The sequence below is a fragment of the Rattus rattus genome, chromosome 2 (assembly GCF_011064425.1).
Source record: "Rattus rattus isolate New Zealand chromosome 2, Rrattus_CSIRO_v1, whole genome shotgun sequence".
NCBI lineage: Eukaryota > Metazoa > Chordata > Mammalia > Rodentia > Muridae > Rattus > Rattus rattus.
Genome location: NC_046155.1, coordinates 114613956 through 114630438, shown reverse-complemented (window position 1 = coordinate 114630438; position 16483 = coordinate 114613956). Strand labels below are relative to the sequence as shown.

The following is a 16483-nucleotide window of genomic DNA, read 5'->3' as shown; positions in this document are numbered from 1 at the left end:
GTCTCTCATGGGAAACACCCTCATTATTTTCCTTATTCTTATGGATTCCACACTACAGACACCCATGTACATCTTCTTAGAAACCTGTCATTCCTGGAGATCTGGTACACTGACCACTGTTCCTAAGTTGCCAACACATGTGTCACAAAGGTTGTCACCATTCCTGTTGGTAGGCTGCATCACTCCAGTACTATTTTTTTTCTTCTCTCTGGGAGCAACTGAGTGCATCTTGTTGGCGTTATGGCTTATGACCGGCATGTGGCTGTATGTCAGTCCTCTACATTCTCACTTCTCATGAGTATTCACATTTGCCTGAGGTTTGCAGCTGCATCATGGATTGGAGGCTTCATTGCCCCTCTGCTACCTACCATACTCATCTCTCAGTTAAATTTTTGTGGCCCACAGAAAATCAACCATTTCTTTTGTGACTCTGACCCCATCTTTAAACTCTCCTGCTCAGACACATTCTTGGTGGAGGCCTTGGGTTACACATGCAGCTCTGTGGTGATTCTCAGTTCTTTCCTTCTCACAATGAGCTCCTATGGCAACATTGTGGTCACAATAATCAGGCTGTCCTCTCGGGAAGCAAGGAAGAAAACATTTTCAACTTGTGCCTCCCATCTCACAGTCGTAACCATCTACTATGGCACCATAATCTTTGCGTATGTCCGCCCTCCAGCCAAGTACAACTTTACAATCGGCAAAGTGGTCTCAGTGTTCTACTGTGTGGTCACCCCATTAGTCAACCCTCTCATATATACCTTGAGAAACAAAGATGTGATGAAAGCTTTCCAGAAATTTCTATCTCAAAAGAGGTTTTATCAAACCCACGATGGAGTTTGAGAAAACAACTACACTCTGGAGGGTGGTCTCAGGCACATTTAATCATGGTAAAAATTTGAATTTGGTTTTAAAAATGATTCTGACATGACCACTTCTGCATAGTTCATAGTTTGCTTAGAAGGCTACTGAAAAGTTATTTTATAGTTTTTCTATTAATATTATTTACCATAACAAAAAGTGATAGAGTATACAATGAAAACTCTTTGCCAATAAGATCTCCCATAATTGTTTTATTCCAAATGAGTAGTTTTAAAGAAAGTCTAGTCCAAAATGTTTGTAATAAATGAAGCAGTGTTTGTCTATGTAAGAGTCTAATGGAAACCGTAATCAAGAGACCTCAATAAATATTTGTGCAATAAATATTCCTATGCAACTTTTAAAGTTTTATAATTATTTGTTAACATAGATGTAACTGCATAACTTTTCTAAACAAACACATTTTTTCTGGATTATTTACAATTGTAAAGAAATGAATAGGAATTAGCACATTAGCAAGGGCACCATGATTAAAACATTTTAAAAAGCTTGTAATGAGATAATATAAGAATTGGGTTTCTAACATGCTTAAATAACTTTGACTTTAAATTAAATGTGGTTTAACTGTGGTTAAAAACCACAGTTTTAGGTTCTAAGGATACTGACCCAGAAACATAATTATTCTATGCAACATAGCAAGTTATTCTCCCAAGAATAAAGAAAAAATATAAGGCACTGCAAGTTTTCCATTGCTTTATAATGGAAATTAAGAATCTTTATTATTTTATTTATTTTAGTGTATTTTAGGAACAGAAGAGATGTCAACAAAGAATACATCACTAATATCTTACTGGTGAGTGTTTATGAGGCTGTCTTTATAGTGCTTCTATGTGTAAGAGTGACTGCCATTAGGAAGAACTTAGAGAATCCACAATACCACCATAGACACAGAGTGAGAATCTATAGTGCAACGAGTCACCAGATGACTGCTACCCAGAGTCAATCTTGAGAGCTAATATATGGAGTAATTAAGAGACTATAATAAAATAAGAGATTTATTCCCATGCTCATGCTTAAATTTTTTTCTTGAATTCCAATATGAAATATTTCTGGAATACATAAAAATTATAAGATAATTATTTTGGGAATAGGGAGGGGTGGGGAGGGGAATACCCTTATAAAAGAAAGTTAGGGGGAGAGAATAGGTTGCTTATGGACAGGAAACTGGGAAAGAGAATATTATTTGAAATGTAAATAAAAATATACAAGAAAAAAGAAATTTTTTGCTTATTAAATTTAGTTTATTCATTAAAATTTTCATACAGGTGTATAATAATCTGTTCTCACTAATCCCTTCCTGCATGCTTTATTGTTTCCCCATCATCAACAAAGTGCCCTGTGCTGAAAAAGTCCCCACCCCAATTTTATGTCTTCCTGCTTTATGACCATGTTAATCAAGGAACATTTTTGGATATGGATGTAGAGCTATCCATTGGGTCATGGATCAGCATCTAGAAAATAGAAGACAATGGCTTTCACTTTCCTTACAACCTTCACCTGTTTGTAACTTGTCTGGGAAGTTTCAGTCCTCATGAGGCCACCCAAGCTATGAATATGCTTAGAGTATGCCGTGAATAAGAAATAGTAGATGGTGTGAGTTCACAAATGCCATTTTCTTTTCATGTTTTATATTCTTTGTACCACCTCTTTCATAGTGTTTCTTGAACCTTGTATACATGTTTTCTATAGTCCCATTAAGGCAGAAGACTCTACAATAACTCTTTTTCAGCCCCACATCTCCTTAACACTTCACATCATAATGAAGCTTCTCTGACCATGACTCAGGGCTTAGTGGATCTGGGTATGAATGTAAATACTTAGGAACTACTTTGACAAGTCTACTTAGCAAAATAAAAATACTACATTTACACATAGTACATATTATCTCTCCAGTCATGTCTTTTATCAGTTATCAGTGGGCGGGGAATCACTTGCACCTGTGGAGCCTTTATACTATAGAACAGGGTAATGCTAGGACAGTGAGATGGGAGTGGGGGGAAGGGTGGAAGAGGGTGGTAGTGGGTTTGTGGAAGGAAAACTGGGAAGGTATAGAACATCTGAAATGTAAGTAAATAAAGTTACCAATAAAAAAAAGTATAAGGAATGAACTTGCCTCTATGAGTTGGTCTCAGATGCGAACAGAAAATGGTTAACTTCATATGGGCACTGCTATTATTGTACCCAGTGATAACACACATCTTGACTTGAAAAAATTTTTAAGTATGCAAAGTCTATATCTAGTAAATACCATAAGCAGCACTTCCCTAGTTTGTATATTTAAAGCTTGATATATATATTTCTGAGGTTTTTTCAAAATAATATTTACATAAGTATGATATTTAGGTCAAAAAGTACCATAGTGTATTCAAAAATTAAATATTCCACAAAATATATCAAAGTTATATAGAAATAATCTCAATAATAAAAAGGTATTTCTGTATGATGTCCCATTTATAGTCATTTTCTCATTTCATTGATGATAGTAATTTATTTCTATAATTGGATTTGGTGGAGGATTTTTAACTATGTCTTGGACTGTAGGTTTTGAAATTTCTCCAATTTTTTTGTAACTTACTCAACCAGTGTTTCCATCAATATATTTGGTAATACACCTTGGTTTGCATGTTGCATTTTCTTCTGTAATTACATAACTTAATGGAAATGCTAAAATTTCTTAGGAAGCCCTTTGATCTAAGGACTGTATTCTGTGTTGACACACTTATACAAGCAAAAGCAGGTGAAATGTGGTCAACTGAAACTTGTACATATTTAACTCCATAATTAAAAATCATTTTAAATATTTCATTTGATTAACAAAATATTATCCTATTGTGTTCCTTTGCAAAAAATCAATAATACAAATGTTTTTGTGTTTATATTTTTGTGAAGCATACATGTATTGATTTTCCATTTAAACATATTCCAATATTGCCATTATATTTGTGAAGTGTGAATTATGAACTATAAAAGATAAAAATCTTATACCAATTATTTCCATCAACCTAAAGAAAAATAAAACTATCTTTCTTTTTGTGTTTAAACATATCTCCTGAGAATTGATAACTTCCGTGTGTGTGTGTGTGTGTGTGTGTGTGTGTGTGTGTGTGTGTGTGTAAGACATAATAGAGAGAGAGAGAGAATGATTTTCAAAATATTTTCAAAAATTGTCTAAAAAAATACATTAGAATTCCAATAAGAGGCCAAAAGTGTAGCTCATTTGGAAAGAATATTTTCTTACAGTCATGAAGATTTGTGTCTAGATGCCCAGAACTCATGTAGAAATCTGGACATGGACATGTCATTCCAGACTGGAGAGTAGAGGGTAGACAGGGATAGGAATATTCTAAGGTGAGCCGAGCAACAACAGAGTCTTAATTTGTGTCTTTTCTGCTTCATAATTACAGGTAAAATGTGACCCCATGTCTTTCCTGCCATCATGAATCCGCATACTCAAAATATGAAACCAAGTAAGCCTTGGTTTTCTTAAGGTTTTGATTGTGTTTTGTTGTCGTACTTTGTTACAATATTGATCAAATTAACAAATATCACAAGAATCCCTAGGCAAAGCTTTTCAATATATTCTAGTATTTACTAAAATCTATCATAATCTGGTCCTTAGTTTTATGTTCAGCATAATTTAGAATATATGTATTTAGTTTAATATGCTCTGGGGAAAACTGTGAGCCGCGTTTTTCTTTACCTATTCCACTGTATTATCTGGAGATTGGTCAGTCCCTCATTTAAAAGTACCAAGAATATCACAATTGTCTTAAGTGAAAAGGAAATACAAGAAAAGTTACTCGGAAAGACTTTTTTGGGGGGAAATTTTACATTAATTAATTAATTGATTAACTAATTAACATCCTAAACATTAACTCCAGCCAATTTCACTGAGACCCTCCTGCCTCTCCTTCTTTCTGAGAGGATGGGGCATCTTCTGGTATACCCCAACACTGAAACATCAAGTCTCTCCCAGATTTGATCCATTCTTTTCCACTGAGACCAGACAAGGAAAATCTCTTGAGCAATGGATGCCATAGTCTGGTTACAACTTTAGGGAGAACTTATGCTCCAATTGTTCAGAACCCACTTGGAGATGGAACTGCACATCTACTACATAGGCGTCAGGGACCTCGTTCCAGCCCATGTGTGGTCTTTGCCTGGTGGCTCAGTTTTTGAGAGATCCCAGAGGTCCAGGTTAGTTCCTTGGGGGAATTTTAAGACACTAGCCAAGTGTGATAAAAAGATCTATTAGAGACCTTCGGATAACACACTGTTTCAAAGGATTTCTTATCAAGATTTATAAAGAGGTAAATGATATTCTGGCTCCTATTTACTTTGATCTATATTAAGGAATGATTAAAGTTTAGCCTAGAATTTTGAATGTGATCGGAGGTCTAAATTGTAACTTCATGTCGTGACATGACAAAATTTTTAGATGATCCACCAATAACTGAATGTTAATATGTAGTTTTTTTTTCTCAATTGGATGTGTTGGAAGCTCTTCCTACAAATGTCTGATGACTAATGAGTTTTCCAGGATTTTGAGGAATCCTAGTTTTTTTAAAGTACAGATTCAATTAACTGTTGAAAAATACTAAAACCCTTTGCTCCAAAATGCAGATTTAAATTTCAAAGATATTTTGAAAATTAAGGAGTTAGAGTGGATACCAAAACAATGTAATTTAAGAGTGATTTCTTCAACTATTTTTGTATGGTTTTCGTGTTTCTTCATCTGGATGGTTACAATGGCTTAATAAAAGTCATTACTATTCTCATGTTCCTGACATACTTTCTCCCTGTTTACAGTAGCTTATTCAGTTCTCTGAATTTGGTGTGAACTGAAAGCCTTGTTTTATTTAGCAGACATATAACTAACCTCTAAACTAAGGCTCAATTATCTTACTCTCCTAGGATTTATTTCTTTTATAATACTTTAAAGTGCTTATATTTTGCACATCCTCAGGAGCACAAGCTTTCCACTGCCCCACAGAACTCCTTATTTTTGTCAATATCAATTTGTTCTATGCCTAATGTATTTGTCATTTTGTATTACTTTTCAATAAACAGTATGCCAATAACTAAACCTAGTAACCAGCAATGTAACTACAGACAGAGCTTGACTATCCACAGGATATCAGAATATGTGGATCTTAGTAAAAAGGAATATCACAAAACATGTTGTGAGAAATACAGAGGAACAAGTGGAGGAAGTATTTTGGTTTGGTAGTGTCTTAAGATTCCTTTATGAACAAAACATCAGGAAATTCTGACATGTTTTACTACAAATGTTTGTAGTTGAATAATTCAAAAATTTTCTAACTGTATATCTTTTTAAACACATATTTATTATTTTTATTTCATGTGTATCTGTATTTTTCTACATTTATGCTTGCATACATTGTGTCTGACTATGTCTTATAGATGCTAGAATTAAGCATTAGGTTCCTTAGAAATGGAGTTACAGCAAATTGTGAACCACGAAATCAATTTTAGAAACTGACATGGTCTCCACAAGCAGCATGTGCTTTTAACTGCTGAGCAAAGTCTCTGGCCACTCACCATTTTTTCCCATTTTTTCTCTTTTATTTTCATTTGTATTTTTGAAACTATAATTTAGTTGCAACATTTTCTCATTTCCCTTACCTCACTGTAAACCCTCCCGTATTCTTTTTTCTCTCCTTGTAATTCACATTCTCTTATGTATTTTTGTTTCTTTTTCTTACTAAGTAATTGAGAGTTTACAATTATAGCACATCACTTTTTTACACATAAATGTAAAGTGATAAACAAAGAAATTTTAAGATCATTTTAAGAAAACATTATGCCTTGGGACGTTTGGCTTTAGAGACTTAATGCAAATTAGAAATGCTTAATTATCAGAGAAAGCAAATGAAAGAAATTTAACAGTCAGAGAAGGAGTTTGATAAATGTGAACATGTACAATAACTATGTATTTGAAAGTAGTAAGAAGAACTCAAGAACTATTAGGAAAAGAAGGATAAGAGCTATGGGTTCTCAAGCTCTCCTGGTAAAGTGTAGTCTGATTGGTCATGATCTCAGTTCTGGACATACAGCACCTTATCAATAGCCATTTGATCTAGAGAAAACAGGTTGTAATATGAAGGATTATATTCATTTGCACGGCTAATATATAGGTGTTTATCTATCAGATGTATGATCTGTACAGTTGACAAACTGTTGCTTAGGAGATAATAAATCTTGTTTAAGAGGCATCACAGCAAAAGGATTTGCATGAAAGAAGATCCTGTTCAAGAAAGACAATAGGAAGGGAGACAATTTATTCATATTAATAAATGAAAACATCTAGGTGCCAATCAAAAGGTACCAAATACATGACAGAAGGTAGCAATTGGCAATCTTGTCTTTGGTCCTGAAGTAAGACAATTATTAATGTCAGGGGAAGGCCCTTTGAATGGCTGTGCAAAATTGATCAGTGCTCTGACCCAAGATTAGGACAAAGGAAATAAAACAGTGAAGAGAATGAGACTAGGGTTTTGTTCTGCTGTTTATTGCCTACTGGACAATTGCTGTTTCACATAGACAGTAATTGAACTGGAAAAAGCAGCATATAGGTTTGTTATGATTTTCTAATTATGTGTAACAAACATAGTACAATAAATTGTCATAAATTATAAGATAGTACAACTTACATGTCAAGAGAAAGTAGCACCTTGCAGAAAGAAAAAGTAGTGGCTTTAACAATGCAAAAGTACCTATGTAGTTTTCTGGCCTCATTCCCACAGAGCATTTATGCACATCAGTGAAACTATTTGGAACTATGTCAGTTTTTGTTCATTTTCCCCACTTGACAGACCATGGGAAAAATCGAGAATGACCAATAACACTAGAATAACAGAAGTCATCCTTATGGGATTCTCGGATGTTCTTGAGCTACAGACTGTATGTGGGCTGTTATTCCTGGTAATGTACCTAGGAGTCATAATGAGCAACTTCCTCATCATCACTCTCATCACTCTGGATCTGAAACTCAAATCACCCATGTACTTTTTCCTGAAGAATCTGTCCCTGTTTGATATCTTACTTGTGTCCATCCCAATCCCAAAATTCATCATCAATAGCCTAACTCACAACAATTACATTTCCATTGTGGGCTGTGCCTTTCAGATACTTTTAATGACTTCTTTTTCAGCAGGAGAGATATTTGTACTGACAGCAATGTCTTATGACCGCTATGTTGCCATCTGCTGTCCTCTGCATTATGAGGTCATCATGAGTAGTGGGAACTGTGTGCTGATGGTGGGTGTTTCCTGGGCTACTGGAGTACTCTTTGGAGTCATGTATATATATATAGCACATTTTCCATGCATTTCTGTAGCTCCATTGTGATCCCTCAGTTTTTCTGTGATATTCCCTCATTATTAAGAGTTTCCTGCTCTGGATCACTCATGATCATTTATATAAGCCTTGGAATTGGCATGTGTCTATGCATGTCCTGCTTTATCTGTGTTGTGATGTCCTATTTTTATATTATCTCCACTGTTCTGAAGATTCCTACCACTAAAGGTCAGTCCAAAGCATTTGCCACCTGTATTCCCCACCTCACTGTTTTCACTGTTTTTGTTGCCACTGCTTGCTTTGTCTATCTGAAGCGATCTTCAGATGTACCTTCAATTACAGACAGACTGTTTTCTGTGATATATACTTTGCTGCCTCCAGCACTTAATCCTGTAGTTTATAGCCTGAGGAACAGTAAGGTCAAGTGTTCTCTGAGGAGGTTACAGCAAAATCTCTGTCCAAGAGATTCATATTATTTAACAGTTCAGCATTTCTGTCAGTGTTAAAGTGTCTCACAAGTTACAAGCAAGTTTTCGTAACTTTTGACTTTTAAAGGCAATAGTATCTGCACTTCTATGACAAAGCTGTTCTCTTTGGGGGAATATAAATTTCTAAAGTGTTGATCATTTTCTTTTTATGCCGAGGTTCAATATCTGGTTCTTGAAAACACATTTTCTTTTTATTTAGAAATAAAGACAAATCAAAATTAACAACCACATAATTAAATATGAGAAGAGAAAAATTAAGGTAAATTCATGTTTGTTTTCTGTCCTAGTCTTTCTGGTAATTAGAAAGAAAGGGCAAGAAGCTAACAGAAGGCCTAGTGTCAACTTGGCCCAATACTTGAAGCAATGTCAAGTGCTTAAGGCAAAACAAACCTGGAGGAAGTTCATATGATACAAGTTATAAACAATAAATGGTAGTCACTCACGTTGAGTATATTATTAGAAACACACAGGAGAACTGGAAGTCAGTGTGATATTTCTATATTTCCTCCTGAATCTATTCCTGACATGTGAATGAATGCAGGCTCACAAGTCTAAGGTAAGAGTAGAAATAATTTTAAAAAATTGAGAGTTTGAAAAAAGCAAAACCCCTTTCCATATTATAAAAGTTTACTGCTAGGGAGAGGAGACTGTCTGACTGTTCTACCACCCTGTAAAGGGGTCTTCTGTTTGGTGAAGCTATCTAAACTTTGTTCATTGAACAGAAAGCTAACAACTACTGTAAGCTGTCACTAATACTGGGCATGGAAGATTTTGGTTGCTGTGGATGTCTTTGTGTCCTCTATCCTCCTGTAGGGAAATAATCTTTTAAACATATTGGTTCATCAAGTTGGACATAGGTAGAATTACCTTAACTTTTCTTTGGTTCTTTATGTGATGTGGGTAGGTTTTGTTTCTCCACAGGAAAAATTAAGGTACTGGTCAACTATGCTTTTTCTTCAGCCTGCCTGGAATGCAGAAAAGTATCATCTTTAAATATGTGCAAGTGTATGTACTCCTCAGTGTATACAAAGATTCTAAGGAACCCACTACAATTGAACACAAATCACTCTTCATATAAAGTTTTTTTTGAGGTGAATTTACCATTATTTTCAAACAAGTAAGATATTCTTTCAGATCTATGAACTCTCTGAAGATTCTATATGTTTAATTGATAATTTTTGTCTTTTATATTTAATTAGTTTCCATTTCTCAAAAAATAAAATATTTTTCATTAGGATTTCATATGGTATAGCCACTGTCAATTATATTAACAATGTTTTTTAGTTACTTTGACTAACAGTTACTAGATGAGAGTCATGGGTTGAAGCAATGTGCATCTACTGTATATCTTATCTCATCATAATCGTATACATATTGAGACAAATCATTTTTTCTATCCTCAAGTCATAAAACAAATGTAATCACCAGTCTGGGATACACTCTATTGTCTCTAAAACTACTGCCAACAATAAAATCCTAGACATATATAGTTTCCCTAAACCTTCATCCAATCATCTGTATAATCATTTCCACTAGTGAAACTTAATGATAATAAGCACAACTTATAGGAAAATGAACTGACTCTGCTTGACACGACTTCAAAGTCTAGATGCACATAATTTTGGTTGATTGAACATCAGTGTAATCTCAATATCTAAATTAAAACAAAGGAGAAAAAGTACAAGAATCCAGAGACTCCTACTAAAAGCTGACCCAAAAACAAAACCCTTTAACATGGTCTCCACAAAGTATCCCTCTCTGACTCTGTCTTTGTCTCTCTGCCCCCCACCCCCACACACACACTTTCTCTCTCTCTTTCTGCTATTTGATGTTCAGGGCTCAATTTACGAATAAAGTTTTGCCTTCTGGTTTTTTGGGTCTGGTTATCACTTAGTTCATTGATGACACCAAGGATATAGAATGAAAGTCATTTAACTTTCCTTGTCAAACATCCTCAAAATATTTGTGATATTAACTAAAACACAACTTTTTTTTGATTTACTGAGCGCACCTTGAACTAACTTACATGAAGATTATAGATCCTTGATCTAGTTCAAATGACTCCTTCTAGTTTTTATCTTTTTGCCCTCCCATTTCTTGTCATGTACTGTGATCTTTGTTCTCAGGGTTTAATCTCAAATAACTTTTAGTGGAAGCACAAGTAAAAAGAATTAGAAGCCACTTGCCTTATTCTCTTCCTACTGATGAAAGGCAATATGATGGATAGGAGGTTCCAAAAACATCACCAATAGAACACAAAGCAAATGAGATTGAGAAGCACTGTAATTCCTCTCAACCACAGTCTACATATAACAAACGACCATACCTGTAGATATATGTTCAATACATCATTAAGAGTTATGTGGATTTTAAGCTCATGAATATTGTGCCTTTAACATCATTCCAATAAAAATAAAGATTCCTAAAGTGAGTTGAGATATTTAGACAAATAAATATAGGAGAAATATTAAAATTTTAAAACTCACTGTCTGTCATAAAAACAGAGAGGACAGTAAGCCAGACATTGCAACCAAGCAAACAACAGAATATTGGTGATGATGACAGAGTTGCTTTCAAAATGCTCAAGGACTTTAATATAAGATCATAAAGTTTGAAACTGTCCCAGAAAACAATTCAAGGTAGAGAGAAAAGTAAAGATGTATTTCTCACATTTATTTTATTTGTTTTATAATTTTATATGTGACTGCCATATTCATATCATTTCTGTTTGTCCCATGTCTTTCCCCTATTCCTTTCAAATATTTGGCATGTTTAAAAATTATTATTGTTTTACACACACATACACACACACACACACACACACACACACACACACACCTATGTAAAAAGCACATATATATCCACAATTGAAATCACCAAGGACTATTTTACTACTGCAGTATAAAGGCAAATTGAAGAGAGAATTTCTAACCTTGTTGATATCTAATGGTTTCTTGTATGTATTAAGTTGAAGATCAAGGAGTTAAATAGATGAGATAGTAGTATTTTGTACAAAAATAAATCACATGCAAATTTTCCTATTCAGAAATTAAATACTAAAACTAAAAATGTGCTGCTTTGTAGCCTGAGCAAGAGATAATAAATATATATATTTCTTTTTATTTTTCTTGTCTCAAGTTCATTTGTAAAAACAGTATAGCACACTGGTCATCTTCAAACAGTGTGTAAGGAGGTGTGTCACAGCAGTCCACCTGTCTTCACATTGGCAGGAGCCTTTTCGATGTGGCCTTCACAGGGCCCTGAGCACCTTTGGGAGCCTGAGCTGGAACTGAAGCCTGGGCCTTAGGTGGAGCTTTGGCCTCTGCCTTGGTTTGAAACTTGGGCTTTGGTGGCATTGCCTATGACCCTTAGCCATGTAGCTTCAAAACTTCTTCCCAAGCTTGGGGTGAGCGATGAAAGCCAGACACCTGACTTTGGGGCTGTGGTCCTTTGGCATCATGGCCTTGATGGCCCGAGGCTTGACAAGAGCCTTGATGGCCTCTACTCCTGTACTCACTGCCTTTGCATTGTTGGCCTGCATCTTCTTCAGGCCTTTTTCGATGTGCTTCTTGCCAAAGTGCATGTTCTTCAGGAACTTGGAGTCAACCCCCTTAAGAGATTCATATCTTTGTGATTGGGGTTTCTTGATGCCATTTGCAGGCCTGGTTGTGTGTTGTGTTGTTCTTGGACTCGGCCATGTCTGTTTGGTAAGCCACAGCTCCTGCAGTGCCTGGGACAGAAAGAGAAAAAAGAATCATATATATTTAATTGTTCATAACAGTTTGTATATCTTTTACTGTGAAAGCAATATTTATTTTCTAAGATCATCAGTAATGTGTTTTTAAATGTGTAAAAAAACAAAGAGTGCTTTAAAATTGATGTGGATTAGTTAAGAAAATAACTGCATTAAATGAAACATATAACCACATGAAAGATAAAAGCAGAGCAGTGTGTAAAAGTATTAACAAGATAATTTAGTGTGTACATTGGATAAAACAGGGAAGGAAACCAAAAACTGCAGTTTTTATATAGAGGAGTATGGCATAGTTGGTGTGATAAAAAGATTATAAATTTTGCTATGCATATTGTAGGATTTTGAAAATGAGAAAATGTTTGATATTTCTGTGGTCTAATAATTTCGGGACAGAAGGATGGAAAAACTAAAACAAAGATTCATATAGTCCTGCTAAAATTTACATTAGTTCTCTTCTCTCTATTGTGGCAGAATGGCTGACAGAAAAGATTGAAGGTCGAGGAGGATTTAGTTTGGATCCTGCTTTCTGGACAACCTAGTGCATCTTGTCAGAGAAAGGCCTTGCATTTAGGGATTTGACCATTTGGGGAGAAGTGTTCACTGCTCCTCTTCATATACTAGTTGACCAGGTGGCAGAAAGCCCTAGAAGAAGGGCCAGGCTTTAAGCTTCCAGGTCTTTCCCTACTTTTGTCTGTGTACCAGCTAGGCTTCCCTTCCTGATTATTATAAAATCTCACAAAACACCTCATTCATCTTGGGTAAAGTATAAAAACATATAAGCCTGTGAGTGATACTTTACAAGCAAACCCTAAGAGATAATTTATATCACAAAGTCAATATGAACCCATGATTTAATTACATAAAACTTATACCAGATTGATGGCTGAGTAAGTTAAGGCTCAAGTGACAATCTTCACATAAATGTTTGCTTTAGCAAGTGCTTCATGTTGGCCTTATCATATAAAATGTTATTTTATAATATTTAACATGTTTATATTTTATTTAAAGTTATATCACATTTTTATGTTCTTCCCCCAATTCTCTTGCATTAGTTCATTTAATCATCCCCTTTTCTCTTTCTTACACCTTCAGGTATTAAGGATATTTTACAGGTACATTCTCATCCAAGTGTCTGCATCCAAAGGTCACAAATGGCATTAAATTAAATTAATTATTACATTACATTAAATGATAATGGTTCATAACCCTCTAAAAAAAATAAAGACAGGCTTGTGCGCGGTTCTTCTGGAGATCATTCTTCTATAGCATGTGGACCAGGAATGTTAACATGCACAGAATTGTGAAAAACAAGTAGAGAATGACAAGAAATATGTCTTTAAATAATCAGCTATCTTATGTTCTTCAAAAATACAAAAGCCTCAAATTGAACAACCTGACTGATGAACTATTTGAAGTTACAGAAAAATGAATAGAACATGTCTCCTATCCACCAGACCTGATGCCCCTCAGACATCACTCAATTCTAGAAGTGAGTGGTGTGGTAAAAAAACAGTTAGTAGTGTACATGAACATGGATGAGTATATGAAAAGAAACTAGATATAAATATTTGATAAATATTTAATTTTGATATTTCTGAAGCCTAAAATTGTGAAATATTTCAAGACATAAAATCTGTATAAAATACTTAGTAGTTAATAATGTCTCTATAACTTTTTGTATTCATGTCATAAATGTACACTGATTTTTTTTGTTATTTTTGTATCCAGGCCTTTGGCTGAAATATAATAATTTCCAGGTAGAATATTTGTATATAAAAACCAACTGCAAAGAGTGAGACTTTGAATTTTTTTCCAATTGTTATCCACTTGATGTCCTCTTTTTCTCTTTTTCCTCCACCTAGAACTTCAATTACTATATTGGATAGGTAATGAGAGAGGGATAACCTTGGCTTTTCCGTGGTTTTAGTAGAATTGCTTTACGTTTCTCTGTATTTAATTTGAATCTGGCTATTGGCATGCTACCTATTACACCTATTTTTCACATGCACATATGTATGCTGTAATTCTATCTCTCCATACTTTTATCATAAAGGCAGTTGGATTTTTTCAAAAGCTTTTAAAGCATCTATTGATATGATCATATTTTCTTTCATTTTGTTTACATAGTGGATTATAGTTTGATTATAGTAGTGGATTTTTGGAATGTCAGTAGTTATTGGGGACAGGCTAAGACTAGCAGATGACCTTCCTGGACATAGTCCACTGTTTGCATGGTCTATGATATGTGAGCTCAATGGCAAAGTTCCAAAGAGACTGTTGCAGTCAATATGCCTTTCTTGTCATTGTTAAATTATTATAATAATCCCTGGGCTTTAGTCCACCCTATTGATCAGATTTCCTGGAGATTAACATAAAGATGAACTTTCATGAATTAATGCTGCTGAGGCAAATTAATAATTCTGGAGAATCCCTGATTTAATTCACATAATTTTAAGAAGAAATTTTTAATAGATGGTCTTAGTTGTTTTGCTAGAAAGAAGTAAAAATAAGTTATAATCAAGAATATAATGTTCCCACTCTACACATAGCAAGTAAAGTCTTCATAATAAGAAATAATCTGGGCTTTCATAATTACATAAAAAGAGAAATAGACTTGGTACAAATTTGTATTCAAGAAAAATCATTTAGCTCATTAGATTAAACCACAGGTATTCACTATGATAAGGTAAGGCCTTATAATTTGAGGTTACTTCCTTATACTTTTCTGTATTATGATATCCAGAGTTTTCTTTTGTAGGATTACTGGTCTCATGGTGCCATTTGCTCTAGATGTTATTGATTTTGTTTTTAAACTGGCCTTAGTCATCTGGGTTTTGTAGACAGTACAAATTGGGCAACAGACACCACAACTTGAAATCATTCAAGGTATTCCTCGACACACAAGGCAACCAGGAAACTATCACCACAGTCTGAAGACCACCCAGGGGCTCTGAGGCATTCAGGGAAATTGAGCCTGAATGAAGACTGAAAGCCTTCCTGGAGTTCTGCTACAAGCTGGTAAACAGAAACCACAGACTGTAGCCCAGCCCCACCCTCCCACAACCAAAGAACAGTTTCACACAGAACAACAGCTTGCAACACACAGGATTGCCCCTCTGAAGACTCAAGAGTCTGAAGGCCTCCCAAGATGCTGCTGACACAGAGTAACAGATCAGTAGTTTCTCTGCCCTTCTGAAGACCCCACAGTTGGAAGGCCCCACAGGAGGTCTGCTACAGCCATGGCCAAAGGTCTACTAGCATACCTGAAGCAACCCAGCAACAAAACAATCAGGCTCCAAATAGAAACACCCAGACTAGCAAACACCAGGGATAACCAGATAATGCGGGAAGTGCAAGACCAAAAGCCTAATGAACACCAAATAAATGGGACCAAAAAAGACCATCAAATAATAATCAAAACACTAAATTCACAGAACAAAGAAGGAATATTAAAAAAGCTGCAAGGGAAAAGGGCCAAGTAATGTATAAAGGCAGACCTATTAGAATTACATCAGACTTTTCAACAGAGACACTAAAGCCAGAAGATGCTGGTCAGATGTCATGCTGAATCTAAGAGAACACAAATGTCAGCCCAGGCTACTATATCCAGCAAAACTCTCAATCAAAATAGATGGAGAAACCAAAATATTCCAGGACAAAACCAAACTAATAGAGTATCTATCTACTAATCAAGCCCTACAGACAACTCTGGAAGGAAAACAGCATCACAAGGAGTGTATCTACATCAAAGAAAAGACAGAATATTGATTATCTCATAACAAACCTATAGCAGAGAACCACATGCAACCTGCAAAAACAAAAATAACAGGAACTAACAATTATCTGTCTTTAATATCTGTCAATATTAATGGACTCAACACCTATAAAAAGACATAATCTAAGAGACTAGATATGAACACAGATTCCAATATCTTGCTGCATACAAGAACCATGTCTCGATAAAAAAGACAGACACTGCCTCAGAGAAAAGACTGGAAAAGGTCTTTCAAGCAAATGGTCCCATGAAACAAGCTGCAGTTGC

General features: G+C 35.0%; 2 pseudogenes; both read left to right on the top strand.

Moving 5' to 3' along the window:
- LOC116893218 overlaps positions 1 to 843 on the top strand; it is a 1458-nt pseudogene extending 615 nt beyond the window's left edge.
- Positions 844 to 7734: 6891 nt separating this feature from the next.
- On the top strand, positions 7735 to 8705 carry LOC116893217 (annotated as a pseudogene).
- Positions 8706 to 16483: the final 7778 nt, after the last annotated feature.